General features: G+C 36.0%; 1 protein-coding gene across 4 annotated transcripts in view; it reads right to left on the reverse strand.

The window, feature by feature from the left end:
• The window catches only part of TTC29 (tetratricopeptide repeat domain 29), a 261,957-nt gene that overhangs the window by 226,672 nt on the left and 16,937 nt on the right, over nt 1-18,348 (reverse strand). The window contains exons 1-2 of one of the 4 annotated variants that reach the window (XM_074276386.1): nt 4,234-4,488; nt 2,041-2,086 (exon numbers count right to left, since the gene is read on the reverse strand). The exons of 2 other annotated variants lie outside the window; for them this stretch is intronic. The gene's annotated coding sequence lies outside the window, so the exon portion shown is untranslated. Of the gene's footprint in view, nt 1-2,040; nt 2,087-4,233; nt 4,489-18,348 lie in introns of those variants that run through there. One more of the 4 variants, XM_074276387.1, reaches the window with a different exon arrangement.

An 18,348-nucleotide genomic window follows, 5' to 3' on the forward strand; every position in this document is an offset into this window, starting at 1 on the left:
CCTTAGCAGAAGAATAGATTTCAATACACATATTTGTTGTTTGAGTTAATAATTGGAGTACTCCATTTTAGGAAGGAAAATAATTGGAAAGCATCTTGAGAAGGCTAATTAAATTGGTGAATGGCTTTGAAATAGGACATAAAATAATTCATCAAAGGACTGGTGATATTCAGTCTGGAAAAAGGATTTAGAAGGTGGGGAGTGATAGTTATTTTTAAGAATGTGAAAGACTATCATATGGAAAAGAAAATAGACTTGTTCTGATTGGCTGGGCAGAAAATGAAAATTTAAAAGAAGACCAATTTTGGTATAAAATAAAGAAAAACTCCCAAATAATTAGAACTATTCAAGGGTAGAAGGACAGTAGCTTAACCTCACTGGAGAGTTTGAACACAGGCTGACTAGATACTCATCAGGAGTATAGTGCATCTGATTTACAGACATTCATGTCAGAGTTGAGAGAGGATCCATCCTTAGGAACTGGTTAAACTGAAGTAGATGGCTTCCAAGGAATCTTGCAGCACTGTAGCTCTTACTTGGTTAATTAAGGTGACAATATATTTGTATTACAACTTAGGAGACCAGAATTGTGGGAAAGCTAATACACATTCTGAGCATCAGTAATAGGAAAAGTTTCTACTCTTGTCTCTCTAGCCTGGAATGAGGTTTCACAATAGTAGGCTGGAATTTAGAAACCACATTGATGGAATTTAGAAATCCTTTCTTGCTTTGAGCTGAGTTACTCTCCCCAAGCTTGGCTTGGTAGGACTGTGCTCCCAAAGCCTTCAGATAACTCAGAATTAAAAGCAATGTCAAAGATTGAGTCCAGGATGATTCTGGAATTATGACAAAGGTCTTTGGGATGTCCTGGTTATTAATGTCTTTCCTAAAAATGAGATGGAAAAAGACCTGGGGATGGGACTGAAGAGAGAGAAAACAAGAGAGAGAAGGGAACTGATGGGGATCTTCTCCAGTTGCCAGCTATAGAGAGCACAGAAAGAAGCATCAAAACAGAAGTTTAGACTCAGTGTTTGAGAAGTGCGAGGAAATTTCTGAGCAGAAGGCAGAGTGGGGTGCTAGCTTAAGGGAGGTGCCATATATGGCATGAAGAGGTGCTGAGCCAAAGATCAAACAACTGTCTAAAGTCTTTCCATTGTTGGTATTCAGAAGAGATTTGGTCTCTTGGCTTGACTCTCCCATCACAATTATTAACTCTAGTAGTTAACTTCCAGCAGCACAGACAAATAAAAATGATGGTGAAACTGAATATAGAATGAAAGGTTCAAGAGTGCTGAGTAAGACAATGTTTCCTGGGGTATAAATTCCTTGTACATCCTAGGTGCTCCATAAATATTGAAAAGACTGGGCAGCTAGGTAATGCAGAAGCTAGAACTCCAGCTCTGGAGTTAGGAGTACTCATCTTCCCAAGTTCAAATCTGGCCTCAGACACTTAAGAATTGAGACCCTGGGCTTAATTAGTTCTGTTTGTTTCAGTTTTCTCATCTGTAAAGTGAACTGGAGAAAGAAATGGGAAACCATTCCATTACCTTTGTCAAGAAAACCCAAATAGGATCATGAAGAGTCGTGACTAAAAACCGATTGAACAAAAACAAAGTGGATTCAGGAAAAATCTAAGTGTGTGTCCAGAAGATAGTACAACCTAATTATTTTACAATACACATTCATTTAAAAGAGATGGAAAATTTCATACCAACTTCACAAATTACCATGAACATCTACAAGGAAAGATGTAATTGTCATGTTACTTTAACTAATAGTGAATAAAGTACATTTAGATTTGTTCTTAAAAAATAAGAAATTCCCCTTTGCCAGAGATATGGAATATAATAAGAGTAGCCAATGATATAATTATATCCTTTTTATAATTTTGAATCATTTGAGTATTTTTGATGGGTATGCATTAATGAACAGTTATTACTGATGTTAAACATATATATTATTACATATACATAAATATCTATCTATATATAATATGATATAGTTACTTCATAAAGAGTTATAAATCCCAACTTAACTTACATTTTATGGTTAAGCAAGATGTATCTCAGGTCTTATGAACTTCCACCTACAAAATTAAGGAAGCATTATGTATTATGTATTAAGGAATACTGAAAGAATAAAGAAGATTAAAGTCAACTTTTAGAAGATATGCATTTTTATGTACAATAAGAAAAGTTCTTGGATTAAAGCTATTACAGGACTATATCCTTAATTCAGTAAATCAGTATCTCTTCCTAACCAAAAAATAAAACAAACAAAATTTCTCCTACATTTTGAATTCTATCTGTGGCTTTCTTTTATTAAGACCTACATGACTTTTGGGACTAACAATTTAGGACCTCTTACTCATGAGCCCTTCCAGTTTCCTGCAAATTATGGATATTTCACATAGGAACCAACAATCAGAATCTTCACCCAGCTAAGGTTTTAATACTAAGGTAGAGATAGATAGATGATAGATAGAGATAGATAGATAGACAGACAGACAGATAGGCAGACAGATGGACAGAGATGGATGGACAGATAAACTGACGGATAGACAGACAGATAGGCAAACAGAAGGACAGAGATGGATGGACAGATAGACTGACAGATAAACAGACAGATGGATGGATGGATGGATAGACAGACAGATGGACAGACAGATGGATGGATGGACAGACAGATGGACAGATAGACAGATGGATGGATAGACTGGCAGGCAGGCAGACAGATAGATGGATGGATGGATGGATGGATGGATGGATGGATGGACAGATGTTGCTGTTGTTATTTGTTCTTCATTCTCAAAGAGGACCATGATATCAGGGAAGTGGTGCCATAACAAGCAAGTAAACTGGATTTAAATGAGGGAGAATTGTGCAAAGTCATCTGCCTCACTTTCTCCTCTAAAGTCACATAGGTCCAATGGCCAGATATAGATCAGGATATGACTGGGGAAGGTCCTAGATGCAGTGGAAGACACGTTGGCCTTTTTAAGCCAAGGTCTTTAACAGGTCTCAGTTTGAGGCAACATCCCAATCACTGATTAAGGCTAGGCAAGAACTGAGGCAAAGGATGACTTTACCTAGTCAAAAAAAAAATCCATTCCAAGAGGGGAAGACCCTTAGGATTTCTTGTCAAAAGAGCTTAAACAATAACCAAGTGGGGCTTGGCCTGGGACCTATTGTTGGCCAATCAATGAGGGCCCAAACTTTGGCCTTAAAGTTTCCTTAAGAAAGAAATCTAGCCTGTAAACCCAAGATATTTTGAGAGACTTTATCTAGTATCAATATTTATGTCTATCTAGATATATTATGGATCTCTGTTTGTCTATCCCTCTGTATTCTGATTGGCAGAAAAGAATGGAAGCAAGAATGAAAAGAGACATTTTTAGGCTTGAGGTAAGGATGAAACATTTAGACTTTTAAAAAAATGGAATGATTTATATGAGTGGAATAGATATATATGTGGAAATATATATGGATTAGCTATATAAGTAACATATATATATGTATGTACATATCTATTCATATCCATATCCTTGTGTGGAATAGAGTACAATATATACATTTAGGTATATATCTATACCTATATGTGGATTACATGTATGTGTGTGGGATTCTTATATATATATATATATATATATATATATATATATAAACATATATGTGAATATATATATACCTATATCCATATAGAAAGATAGCTACGTGTATGTTACACACACATATTACATACAACAAGGATTGTCAGTTTTCCTCTCTCTCCACCTACTTTCAAGTCTGGATTAATTGCATTGCTACCATCATCATCATCATCATCAACTGAGAGTCTCAGTTCAAGGTGTGCATGGCATGGGGGTGGGGAGGGGGTCTGGTTTTGCTAATTTAGCTTCTAGAAGGCTCAGCCGCTCATGCGGAGGGATTCTCCGAGCTGGGCAGGCTGGGGGGAACTAGGTTGGAGCTGAGGAGGGCAGGTTGGAGGGCTCTGGGGCCATGAATAAAATGCCCTGCCCCCAACCCCATCGACTTGCATCCTCAGAAAAGGGGGTGGGGACCAGGTCTGGGTTCTCGACTCAACTGCTCTCTCCCCGTGGGGTCCTCCCTGCCTCCCTCTCACCCTTGGCCAGGCGGGGGTCCGGGAAGGGCTGAGACGCTGTGAATGTGGGGTGGGGGACGGGTGGTCCCTCTCCCGCCTCCACCCATTGATCCCCGCTCCCGGTCCACGAACCTCAACCGGGCTGTATCGGGGGAAAGAAGCAGCCAATGTTTTCCTTTCTTCCCTCCTCCTCCTCCTCCACCTTCTCCTCCTCCGGGGGCGGCGGCTGCCCCGGGACCCTGCTGCTGCCCCCTCCTCCAGCTTCTCTTGCAGCCCCGGTCTCGGCGACCCTTGCCTCTCGCCGGCCCCAGGCGGAGGCGGGGGACCCGAGGATGTAAAGGGTGCGGGGAAGGAGGGGGGACGCCAAGAGCGGTCACCAGGGAAACCGCAGAGGCGTGGGCGGGGCCTAAGCGGGGCGGCTCTTGGGAAAGCTGAACACCTAGAATCTCAGCTTCTTAGGCAGGAGATGAAGAATCAGAACTGGAAGGGCCCTTAAAGATCCAGAACCCTCATTTTGCAGATGGGAAAACCTGAGGCATTTAAGGGACTTGCCCCAAATCCATAGAAATAGTCAGGAGCCGAGCTGGGCTTCTCTGGGAACAGAGAACCCTGTTTCACCATTCAACAGGTGACCTCCTTGCTGGACGCTGCTGGATGCTCATCCCCTGTGTTACTTCCCACCTTTCCTCCTGCTTTCCATATCAGGCTCTTTCATCTTCTTTATGAAAATTCCTCACATTGCTCTGACTTCCCTGAAATTCTACATTGTTTATTTTCAATATCACACAAGTCAGAGCAGTTTTGTTTTTTTCTATCTCACACAATTCTCCCATTGTTTCATATGTACAAACTCGAGAAGAGCAACCATGTTTTACTAATTTCATTTAGCAAGTCCCGCTGTACCCAGAAAAATGAGAGGCTCATAAATCAGTAGCATGGGAAGAAGGAAGAGGACTGTATTTGAAGTTCAGGATCTGAGGTAGAATTGCATCTGTTTCCTGTGTAAATGTGGGCAAATCTCTTGACCTGCCTGGGTCTCAGTTTCTTCACTTGTAAAATGGAACTAGATCAAAGGTGGAAAGTAGACATACCACCAACTGGGGGAACAACATTTCTGGATGCAATCAAATTAGATTACAAGTGAGAAATATTTAACAAACTAAATAAAAATGCAATAAAACATAAAACATACTGCATTTTAAAATCAAGTCAATATGCAGCCTACAAGGACATGGGTGGATCAATGCCTGCATTTCTATTTGAGTTTGATATGAATGAACTAGATCTCTTTTTAAAAAAGTTGTTATTTTTTTTGTGGTTATACATGTACATTACTTTTCAAAAATACACATTTTTCATGAATCTTGTTGGGAGAGAAAAATCAGAACAAAAAGGAAAAATCATGAGGGAAAAAGAAGAAAAAGAAAAAAAAGTGAACACAGCATGTGTTAATTCACCTTCAATTTCCATAGTTATTTCTTTGGAAGCAAATGGCTTTTTCTATCCAAAATTTATTGGGCTTGCCTTGTAGCACTGAACTGCTGAGAAGTAAGCCTTTCACAGTTGACATCACACAATGTTGCTGTTACTGTATACAATGTATTCCTGGTTCTGCTTGTTTCACTCAGTATCAGTTCATATAAATCTTTCCAGGCCTTTTTATAATCAACTTGTTCATCATTTTTTTATAGAACCATAATATTCCATTATGTTAATATACCACAACTTATTCAGCCATTCTCCAATTGATAAGCACCTGCTCATTTTCCAATTCTTTGCCACCACAAAAAGAGCTTCTATGAATAATTTTGCACATGTGGGTCTTTTTCCCTCCTTTATAATTTCCTTGGGATACAAACTAGAGGGAAATAAGTTGTAATATATGAAGATAATGGAATATTATTGTTGTATAAAAATGATGAACAAGCTGATCATAGAAAGACTTGGAAAGATTTCCATGAACTGATGCTGAGGGAAACAAGGGGAACCAGGAATAAATTGTATATAATAACAGCAAGAATGTGCAATCATCAACTATGAAAGGCTTGGTTCTTCTCAGTGATTCAGTGATCCAAAGCAATTCTAACAGACTTTGGACAGAAAATGCCATCTGCATCCAGAAAAAGAACTAAGGAGATTGAATGTAAATTAAACATGCTATGTTTACTTCTTTTTCCTGTTTTTTTAGTCTTCCCATGGTTTTCCCTCTTTGCTCTGATTTTTCTCTCCCAACATGATTCATAAAGCATTACATGTTAAAATTAACAAATAAATTAAATTTAAAAAAAACCAATGCATTCGTGACCAGTTTTCCAACATCTCCTCCATTTATTATTATCTTTTTCCTTTCAGAAGTAGATAATCTTAAGACTTTCTTCTAACTCTGATCTTTCACTTCCCATATATTTCCTATAATACCAACTCTAAATTCTATGATGTTGAAAGCTCAATAAATCTTTTCTAGGGAAAACTAGGTGGCACAATAGAGACAGTGCTCACTCTGAAGTCAGGATGAACTGAGTTCAAATCTAAACTCAATTACTTATTAGCTGTGTAACCCTGGGCAAATCACTAAACTCTCCTTATTCAAGTTCTTCCTTTGTAAAATGATCTGGAAAAGAAAATGGCAAATCACTCTGGTATCTTTGCAATGAAAACTCAAAATGGGTACGTGGAAACCCTGAAACATCTCAATAAAAATACCACTTGTACTATAGATTAAAAGTTTTCTTCCTTTTGATTTTCCCCCTGAGTTTTCAGCAATATATATCTTCTTTCCACCTGTATAGGCCATTTTTCTCCTCTGTGCTTTAATGTATATAGATAGTATTATTATACCTATTTTATAGTTGAGGAAATAGAAGTGGCTTAGCCAAAGTCACACAGCTCGCTGGTCATTGTGTGAAACCTATTTTGAACCTTGAGTCTTCCTGATTTTAGACCCAGAGCTCTATCCCATGTATCACTGATTACACCTATAGATAACAACATATAGGATCTTTTGCTATATTTGTATTTGTTTATTGTCAACTTGAAAATAGTAGCTGACATTTATATAGTGCTTTTGAAGTTTGCAAAGGCCTTGATAGGCATGATCTAATCTGAAGTTCACAACAGCCTGAGAAGTAGATATTACCACCTACATTTTATAGATGAGAAAACTGATAGGTGTTGTCAGTACCTTCTAGACTAAGAACTCACAGGTTAATGAGTCATCAGAAGAGAACTTTATCAGGCTCACATGGCACTTAGACAAAAATTCTAGAGAAGATATTGGGTACCTTATGGTGATGACAGCATACTGGTAGTATTGAAGACAAAAATTTAACTGAAATAGTACCCTGTGGCTTACACTTGTCTGCTAGAAAAAGTTTTATTTAATATAATATCCCTATGATATCCAATATGACTGGCATTTTAAACTAAGAAAAAATCATAATTTTCCATATACAATTTGGGAATTAGTTTATTCCATTTAAGGATTAAAAATAGTTCCTTCCTCTGATTAATGTCTTACCTATGAACGTAAAGGAGAAATAATTTTTTTGGAACATAAAAGCCAAATCACTTTAGGTAGGTGTAAAGGACCGGAACTCTAGAGAAGTATACTTAAAACAAGGATACTTACAACAAGGTGTTAAGCTCAGTGGAATTTATGAAATGATGGTTCTCTAGTATACATATACTTAGTACTTAGCATGGTGATGTAATAGTTTTCTAGTTCACACACTCAAGCTCAACATGTCTAAAACTTAATTATCTTTCCCCCTAAACTTGCCTAAACCCTATTAGGGGGAAAGATAATTAAGTTTTAGACATGTTGAGCTTGAGTGTCTATTGCACTTTCAATTTAAGATAATCTTAAAGGCAATTAAATATGAAAGACTGCAAATCAGTAGAGAGGATAGAGTAAGATAGGGAGATTTCAGAATCATCAGCAGAGATTATAATTAAATCCATGGGAAATAAATAAGAAAGAAGCCAAAGAGGTAAATAGAATACTAGAAAAGTTTGATATGATAGATCTTTGGCGAAAGCTAAATGGAGACAGAAAGGAGTATACATTCTTCTCAGCAGTTTATGGAACCTATACAAAAATTGATCATATACTAGGGTATAAAACTAAGAGTTGGTTCTATGAAAAAACAAACAAAATAGACAAACCCTTAGTAAACCTGATTAAAAAAAGGAAAGAGAAAAAGCAAATTGTTAGTCTTGAAAATGAAAAGGGAGAACTCACCCACTAATGAAGAGGAAATTAGAACAATAGTTAGGAGCTACTTTGCTCAACTTTATGCCAATAAATTCGATAACTTAAATGAAAAGGAAGAATACCTTCAAAAATATAGCTTGCCCAGATTAACAGAGGAAGAAGTAAATAGTCTAAATAGTCCCATCTCAGAAAAGAAATAGAGCAAGCTATTAACCAACTCCCTAAGAAAAAATCCCCAGGACCAGATGGATTTACATTTAAAGAACAACTAACTCCAATGCTATATAAACTATTTGAAAAAATAGGGATTGAAGGAGTTCTACCAAATTCCTTTTATGACACAGACATGGTACTGATACCTAAACCGGGTAGACTGAAAACTGAGAAAGAAAACTATAGACCAATCTCCTTAATGAATATTGATGCTAAAATCTTAAATAAGATATTAGCAAAAAGACTTCAGAAAATCATCCCTAGGATAATATACTATGATCAAGTAGGATTTATACCAGGAATGCAGGTTTAATATTAGAAAAACTATTAGTAAAATTGACCATATTAATAATGAAAATAATAAAAACCTTATGATCATCTCAATAGATGCAGAAAAAGCATTTGATAAAATCCAACATCCATTCCTACTAAAAACGCTTGAGAATATAGGAATAAATGGACTATTCCTTAAAATAATAACGAGCATATATTTAAAACTGTCAGTAAACATCGTATGCAATGGTGATAAACTGGAACCTTTCCCTGTAAGATCAGGAGTGAAACAAGGTTGCCCGCTATCACCATTACTATTCAATATAGTACTAGAAATGCTAGCCTACAAATAAGAGCCGAGAAAAAGATTCAAGGAATTAGAGTAGGAAATGAGGAAATCAAACTATCACTCTTTGCAGATGACATCTTGGTATACTTAGAGAACCCCAAAGACTCTGCTAAAAAGCTATTAGAAATAATTTGGAATTTTAGCAAAGTTGCAGGATAGAAAATATATCCACGTAAATCCTCAGCATTTTTATACATTAGCAACACAATCCAACAGCAAGAGATACAAAGAGAAATTGCATTCAAAATAACGGTCGATAGTATAAAATATTTGGGAATATATCTACCAAAGGAAAGTCAGGAATTATATGAGCAAAATTACAAAACACTTGCCACAAAAATAAAGTCAGATTTAAATAATTGGAAAGACATTCAGTGCTCTTGGATAGGCCGAGCGAATATAATTAAGATGACAATACTTCCTAAATTAATCTATTTATTTAGTACTATACCAGACTCCCAAGAAACTATTTTAATGACCTAGAAAAAATAACAGAATTCATATGGAACAACAAAAAGTCGAGAATTTCAAGAGAAGTAATGAAAAAAAAATTAAATGAAGGTGGTCTATCTGTACCTGATCTAGAACTATATTATAAAGCAACAGTCACCAAAACCATTTGGTATTGGCTAAGAAATAGATTAGTTGATTAGTGGAATAGGTTAGGTTCACAGGGCAAGATAGTGAATAAAAATAGCAATTTAGTGTTTGACAAACCCAAAGATCCCAAATTTTGGGATAAGAATTCATTATTTGACAAAAACTGCTGGGAAAACTGGAAATTAGTATGGCAGAAACTAGGCATGGACCCACATTTAACACCACATACTAAGATTAGATCAAAATGGGTCCAAGATTTAGGCATAAAGAACGAAATCATAAATAAATTGGAGGAACATGGGATGGTTTACCTCCCAGACTTGTGGAGGAGGAAGGAGTTTTTGTCCAAGGGAGAACTAGAGACCATTATTGATCACAAAATAGAACATTTTGATTACACCAAATTAAAAAGTTTCTGCACAAACAAAACTAATGCAAACAAGATTAGAAGGGAAGTAACAAATTGGGAAAACATTTTTACAGTTAAAGGTTCTGATAAAGGCCTCATCTCCAAAATATACAGAGAATTGACTTTAATTTATAAGAAATCAAGCCATTCTCCAATTGATAAATGGTCAAAGGATATGAACAGACAATTTTCAGATGATGAAATTAAAACTATTTCCACTCATATGAAAGAGTGTTCCAAATCACTATTGATCAGAGAAATGCAAATTAAGACAACTCTGAGATATCATTACACACCTGTCAGATTGGCTAAGATGACAGGAACAAATAACAATAAATGTTGGAGGGGCTGGGGGAAAACTGGGACACTGATACATTGTTGGTGGAGTTGTGAAAGAATCCAAGCATTCTGGAGAGCAATCTGGAATTATGCCCAAAATGTTATCAAAATGTGCATACCCTTTGACCCAGCAGTGCTACTACTGGGCTTATATCCCATGGAAATACTAAAGAAGGGAAAGGGACCTGTATGTACCAAAATGTTTGTGGCAGCCCTTTTTTGTAGTGGCTAGAAACTGGAAAATGAATGGATGTTCATCAATTGGAGAATGGTTGGGTAAATTATGGTATATGAAGGTTATGGAATATTATTGTTCTGTAAAAAATGACCAACAGGAGAAATACAGAGAGGCTTGGAGAGACTTACATCAAATGATGCTGAGTGAAACGAGCAGAACTAGGAGATACACTTCAACAATCATAAAGTATGAGGATGTATTCTGATGAAAGTGAGTATCTTCAACATAGAAAAGAGCTAATCCAAATCCAGTTAATCAATGATGGACAGAATCAGCTAAATCCAGAAAAGGAACACTGGGAAATGAGTGTAAACTATGAGCATTATTTTTTTTGTTTTTCTTCCCAGATTATTTTTATCTTCTGAATACAATTCTTCCTTTGCAACAACAACAACAACAAAATTCGGTTCTGTACATATATATTGTACCTAGGATATACTATATTTAATATGTATGGGAATGCCTGCCATCTAGGGGAGGGGGTGCAGGGAAGGAGGGGAAAAATTTGGAACAGAAGGTAGTACAAGGGATAATGTAAAAAAATTACCTATGCATATGTACTGTCAAAATGTTATAATTATAAAAATTAATAAAAAAAATAAATCCATGGGAGCTGATAAGACTACTAAGTGATGCAATATAGTGGAAGAAAAAGAGGGATCAGGACAAAATTTCACAAGACACCAATGCTTAGAGGGAATAATCTGGACTTAGACGCAACAAAAGACTGAGAAGGAGGAATGAGATAGGTAAGAAGAAAACCAGGACAGAGGGGCATCCATCCTGAAAATCTAGAGATAAGAGAGTACTAACAAGAAGAGAGTAATCAGTAGAGTTAAAAACTGCATAGAAGTCTAGAAGAATGAGGATTGAAAAGAGGTCATTGGACTGGGCAATTAAGAGATCTTTGGCAACTTTGAAAAGCAGTAGAGACAAAGTGATGAAGACAGAAGTCATTATAAGGGGTTAAGAAGAGAGTGAGAATGGAAGAAGTAGCACCCATCATAGCTCATCTTTTCTACGAGATTAGCCACAAAGGAAAGAAGAAAGCAAGGAAGAAAAGATCAAGTGAAGGTTTTTTGAGGATGGAGAAGGCATGGGAATGTTTGTAGGCAGTAGGGAAAGAAAAAGTAGGCAGGGAGAGATTAAAGATGAGTTATAGAGTGGGGCTGACAGAAGGGGGAATCCATTGGAGAAAATGGAAAGTAATGGGATTGCTTGTGCAGGTAAAGGAATTTGCCTTGGCAAAAATTAAAGCCATATCTTCAAGAGAGGTGGGTAAAGGAGATCCTAGTGACAGAAAGTGCCTGCTTAAAATGAAGGAAGACAAAGTAGCTTATGGTGAATGACCTCCATTTTTTTTTCTGTAAATATGAGTCAAGTTCCTTTTCTGAAAGGATGAGAGAAGACCTATTTGTTTGAAGAAGGATGAAAAGGTTTGGAAGAATGGAATGTTAGGTTGATAATTAAAGTATAAAAGGATTTTTTAGCTTTGTTCTCAGTGTTGAGAGCTGAATTGGGGTTGTATAACATAAATTTGTAATGGACCCAGTCAGAATTGTTCTATGATTTTCTTCCATCTTCAAAATCATATTTGTAGGAGAGTATAAGAACCAAGAAGAGTTAGGTTTAAATAAATCCTACATCAAACACTTATTAGCACTATGACCCCTCGACCGATATGTAAAATGGGGGTGAAAATAATAACATTGATCTTTCAGGGTACTTGTAAGGATAAAGTAAGACGTCTATAAGGTTCTTTACAAACCTTAAATATCTCTAAATGTGAGCTAGTGTAATTATTACAAATGATCTTAACTGATCCAAAATATTAAAATTAAATATAAATATAAAAATTAAAAATATTAAAACTTTCTTTAGTATCTTGTTAAGATTCTGGAGAAATGCAGCAGAGCATAAGATAGAGAATCAGCTCAGAGGTAATGATACTCCCATCTCTGACATATCCTGGCTATACAATGCTGAGCAAGCTGCTTATCCTCACAGTGCCCTAGGGAACTTTTGGACAGTATAAATTGGAACTAAATTGCCAACCTGCAGTGGTAAAAGGGAGTTCATAATATAAATGAAATCACAGGTCTGGGCCTATCATTATCCTTATACTATATTCTAAAAATTGCAGCCTTTCAGGGATCACCCCATTCTGCTAAAGTTGGTAGCTACTTGATCATTTATTGTGTTGTTGTTCAATTGTTTCAGTCATTTCCAACCTTTTGTGACCCTTTGTAGGATTTTCTTGTTAAAGGAACTGAAGTAGTTTGCCATTTCCCTTTCCAATTCATTTTTTAGATAAGGAATGGAGGCAAACAGGTATAAAAGTGACTTAGAGAGGGATGCACATCTGGGAAGTGTCTAAGGTCAGATTTGAGCTCAAGAAGATAAATCTTCTTGTCTCCATACCCTGTAGCATATCCACCTTCTAGAGGAAGCCCAACTAGGCCATATTTGGTTCATTCATTTAACTTTCTCACTTCATTGTGAACTGACTTTCAAGATAGGCAGCAACTTGCTTACATAATGATTCCTTCATACCATACCATGCCATGCCATTTCATGCAATGCTATGCCATGCCATGCCATATCAAAGCATACTATATTATATCATATGATTCAATATACATATATTAAGCCTCTACTCTGTACCAAGCACTGTGCTAAATCTTGAGGATACAAATTAGAAATACAGTCTCTTAAAGGAAGTAGGAAAGTAGGAAGGGATGAAGAAGAGGGAGGGAAGAAAAAAGGTACTCTGCACAAAGGCATCTTGATGGTGACATCCATAAAAAGTGAAGCTATTGGGAAATATACTTTTCCCTTCTCATGGGTAAAGTACATTCTTAATTTAGACACATTTCTAGAAAGAATTTCTGCCTTAGACTAGACTATATGCAAGAAATTTTGTATTGATAGAATCTACAAATAAATATAATCTATTAAAGTATTAGGGATCTTTAACTAGGAACCTGGACATCTCCAAATGGTGCAATACTACCAAATATTTCATTGAGATTATAATTGTTTTACCCAGATTTAAGTCCATTCAATCAAACTAAATATTTCTTAAGCACGGAGCTGTGTTAGGTCCTGGATTTATAAAGGCAAAATATGAACTAGTATCTGACCTCAGAGAACTTATATTCTGAGGGTAGTAGGGAGGTAGTGAATAAAATAATCAAATAAAATAATGCAACATAACTAGAAGAGGAAAGGATACTTATGAGTACAAGGAACAAAGAGTGAATTTCCTACTCCTTAGATGGTATAATTAATGTGATTATAGAAATTTTATTTTTTATTCTTAATAAATAAGTGGATACTTTAAAAATATAAATATATTCAGTTCCCTACCTCACATCAATCACTTTTTTTGTAACAGAAAAAAGAAGAAAAAAAGGTGTTAAACAAAATTAACATTTAATTTTGAATTAAACAATCCCAAAGGCTATTGGTATGGGATTTTTATTCCTCTTTCTCTTCTCATTGGTGAAACTCAATGCCCTGTGCCTGCGCTAGGGATAAGGTAGAATTTGGGAGAATAGGAGAGAAGAAAACACTAGGCTCTTTGAGTTTTTGAAGTTTCTTTAGTCCCTTTAAGTCTCTCTGAGTTCTGCAGTCACTAGAGAATTTTTAGCTTCCAGGTTTGAGGGAGAAGGTAGGAAATACCAAGTCCCATTTCAGGTTGTGAAGGGAGAATACGATTTGTATGGGAAGAAAACTACGCAAGAGAAGTTAGTACTCATGTCCCTAGCCCCAGATTGCCACACAAAATACTTTGAGTAATTTCCTCCAGGTAACATCTGGGCCTCTTTTCTGATTGAGCTAAATTATCTCACTCTAAATAAAACAATTGCTTCACTCAGAATTGTTTTGTATATTTTCCTACATATGCCTTCCTTGATTTATATTTTGCTATTGACTTGGAGAAATGGATTTCTTTACTACTTCCCATGTGTGTTCATTATGAAATAAATATTTGGTGGAAAGGGAGTCACACCTTGCAAATAAAGCTTGAATGATTATATCAATTCATAGCTCCAACACTTAGGTATTAGTGTTATGTCTTTCTGTAGTTCCTCCAACATTATTTCCATCTTTTTTCATCTTTGCAAATTTGATGACCCTAAGGAGAAACCTCAGTTATTTTGATTTACATTTTAAAAATCATTAGGGAGTTAGGCATCTATATGGCCCATTATATAGTGTTGGAGTTAGAGTAAAGAAAACATGGTTTCACATGCTGCTTTAGAGGTTTTTTTATTATGTGATACAGCACGTCAATTAACCACACCTTGCCTCAGTTTTCTCACCTGTAATATGGGGATAATAAATACAAACTACCTTACAAAGTTGTTTTGGAAGATCTAGTGAGAAAATACATGTCATAGATTTTGCAAACATTATTGTGCTACATAAACAATAATTGTTATTATTGTTGTTGTTAATAGTAGTATGAGCAATAGTAACAGTAGCAGTAGCAGTAGCAGCAGTAGTAGTAGTTGTAGTGGTTGTAGTAGGATTTCCAATTCTTTTCAGAACTATTTGTTTACATTCTTTGACTATTCACTGGTAAATCGCTCTTAGTCTTATATATTTTGTACAAGTTTCCTATATGTCTTGGATATCAGAGCCATAATAAAGATATTTTGCAGATTCCCAATTTAAAATTTCCAAGATTTTCCACTGATTTTGTTTAGGCAAAATATTTTTTCATTTTATTCATATAATTGAAATTATTCAATGTGTGTATGTGTGTGTGTGTTGGTCTCCATCCCTTGTTTCATTAAGAACTCTTTCCCCTAACCACAGCTATCGAGTGCCTATCACATTTCTCTATTTTTTAAAAAAAGTAATAATTTTAACATTCAGATCATGTATCTAGTTTGAATTTCTTATGGTACATAGTATAATATGTTGGTCTAAATCTAATTTCTGCCAAACGGCTGGAAATTTTACTTTGAAACAAACTTGTTGGAGGGCCCCCAACAGCACACAGTCAGTAATAGAAGTAATTTTTAGAGTTATTACAAATTGCATAGGCATTAGTAATCGTGAGCTATATGGGTAACAAAACTGTCAAAGAGATAACTCTAGAGCCTAAAAGAGACACTTAGCACTTTTGCTAAAGTGAAGAATTGATCAATACACCAGGTCAGTAGAGAGTAGATCAATAGCCATTTGACTTTGCTACATGTTTGAAGGTGGTCTTGTTTTGGCTGAACACTAAACATTTAGCCCTACTCTAGTTCAACTTTCATTTACTTCCAGTAGCAGAAAATCCCAAGGGTCTGAGTTGATTTCTGCTCCAAAGCATCCCTGAAAGGTCAGATTCTTTCGTAGAATTTTCTGAGGGTTAAAATGGTAGCACTCTCTTGCTCACCACCACCAAGCAGCAATAAAGCAATTGATGTAGATTGGCTGAGAATATAGTCCAAATGAGAAGACTTATTGAGAGCATTGATTTTGTTGGCTCCAGCTGGAATTAAGTTTGCCTGTGATACACTCATATGTATGGGGTTGAATAAAAAGAATGACCAATTTGAGGTAGGTCCCCAATGAACCCGATGAGATTATAGAGCATGAATTTAATAATCATTTAATAATTGTCTTCTTGACTACTCTTTCTCCTCACAGCTTCTCTCTGAATCCATCTCTATTTACCTCTTTCTCTTTTACTGTCTTTTTTCCCCTTTCTCTTTTTCTTTCTTTATCTCCACCTTTCCTCTGTCCTTATCTCTCTCTCTCTCTCTCTCTCTCTCTCTCTCTCTCTCTCTCTCTCTCTCTCTCTCTCTCTCTCTCTCTCTCTTTCATCCAAACCTTTCCTTTCCTTCCCTTATTTAACCCACAAGACCCTATTCTTCACTTTTCCCCTTTAGCTTTCTTCTAGAATATAGTAAGAATTGTGTCTGGACTTTTCTCCATTTCCCCATCAGGAGGAGTAATGATGAGTTATGTTAGGAGCATATGATAGTGATAGGAAGACTTAGAGATTGCCAGAGATAGTTCAAACACATTTTTCCTGAAGCCCAACCTTCTACATAAAGAAGGAAAGAGTTTGCATTTCTCAGGTATCATTAGACTTAGCTAGCTAGTAGAGAACCTCAGAAGCCCTAGAATGGAAAATACCTTTTGGGTTCTCCAAAAGATAATGTTTCATCCTGAAATCTGAGCCTGTTACCTCTCAATCTGGAGATAGATAGCATATTTTATCAAAGATCCTCTGAAATCCTCGTTGTCAGATTTTAACTCATGTCTTCCTGATTCCAGACTGGATACTGTATTTGCTGTGCTTCCTAACTGCCATATATACACATGTACATCTCTCTCTCTCATCTATTTATTTTATCTTCTATCATCTATCTATCTATCTATCTATCTATCTATCTATCTATCTATGTATCTATCTATCTATCTATCTATCTATCTATCTATCTATCTATCTATATCTATCTATCCATCTGACTGTCAAGAAGGAACTTAGTTCCATCCAAGCCACAATCAGAAATAGCAAGTGAAGAGAAGGTTGGTGGCGTAAGAAGAAGCAAAGAAACCTTCCATCCTCCCACTCCTCCTGCATTGACCAGAGTAGGAAATTGTGAATTTCAAAGTTCATTTTATTTGGATTTTTCATAAACACCATTTCTTGAATGGTTTAAAGTAGTGCTTTCATGGAATATTGAGGACAAATTAGAAACTCTAAAGAAAGACTTCTTGAGTCCTCTACAAAGTACTTGACCAAAAGCTATATATCAAAGAGATATTTCCTGGAACTTAAACTATGGGGGAAAAGAACTTCCAGGAGCTATGAATTATCCCTCTTGCCACATTGTATACTCTCAGTTTGAGTACATTTTCCCCTAGAATCTATATATACTTGAGAATCTATATATACTCATATTTTTAAGGGGTTGAATCTTATGCAAACTGATTTTTTTCATAGAATTTTAGTAAATTACATTTCTATTAGCAAATTAAGTTTGACTAATTGATATTCTATGCAAAACTCATCTTCATGAGTTCAAACCTGTTACTAGTTACCAGTTGGATGACTCTGGGCAAGTCGCTTGTTTCAGTTTCCTCATTTGTAAATATTTGTAAAAAGAACAAAAATCACTCTAGTATCTTTGCCAAGAAAACCCCAAATGGAGTCATGGAGGTTAGACACAAATGAAATGACTCAACATCAACAATAATCAATGGAAGGAGCACACTGGTGAGAGTCCATGAGCTACATTACTTTTAGTACACTGCACAGTCCTTCATATTCCTCTACATTTCCAAGGAAAGAACTAGTAGTCAACCTATAAAATGCCCAGTCTACTGTAAAAACTAGGTTTGAGACAATAGCTACAAAGTTTTTTTTTTTTTTACCACAATTTATTCTTTATACTAATTAGTCCTTGAAATAGGTCTACCAAATTCCATTCCCAAAACATGAATTTCTGATAGTTTTAGATCTTTCTTCCAACTTACAGATCTTCTTTTAACTTTTTTGTTTGTAGCTGTTAAAACCTTTAAACTTAACCATAACCTGCATCCTGTTGTTACCTAGCAACACTGAGCATACAAGGGCTGCTATCATTATCATTGCAGTT

Source organism: Sminthopsis crassicaudata, chromosome 6, assembly GCF_048593235.1.
Source record: "Sminthopsis crassicaudata isolate SCR6 chromosome 6, ASM4859323v1, whole genome shotgun sequence".
Classification (NCBI taxonomy): domain Eukaryota; kingdom Metazoa; phylum Chordata; class Mammalia; order Dasyuromorphia; family Dasyuridae; genus Sminthopsis; species Sminthopsis crassicaudata.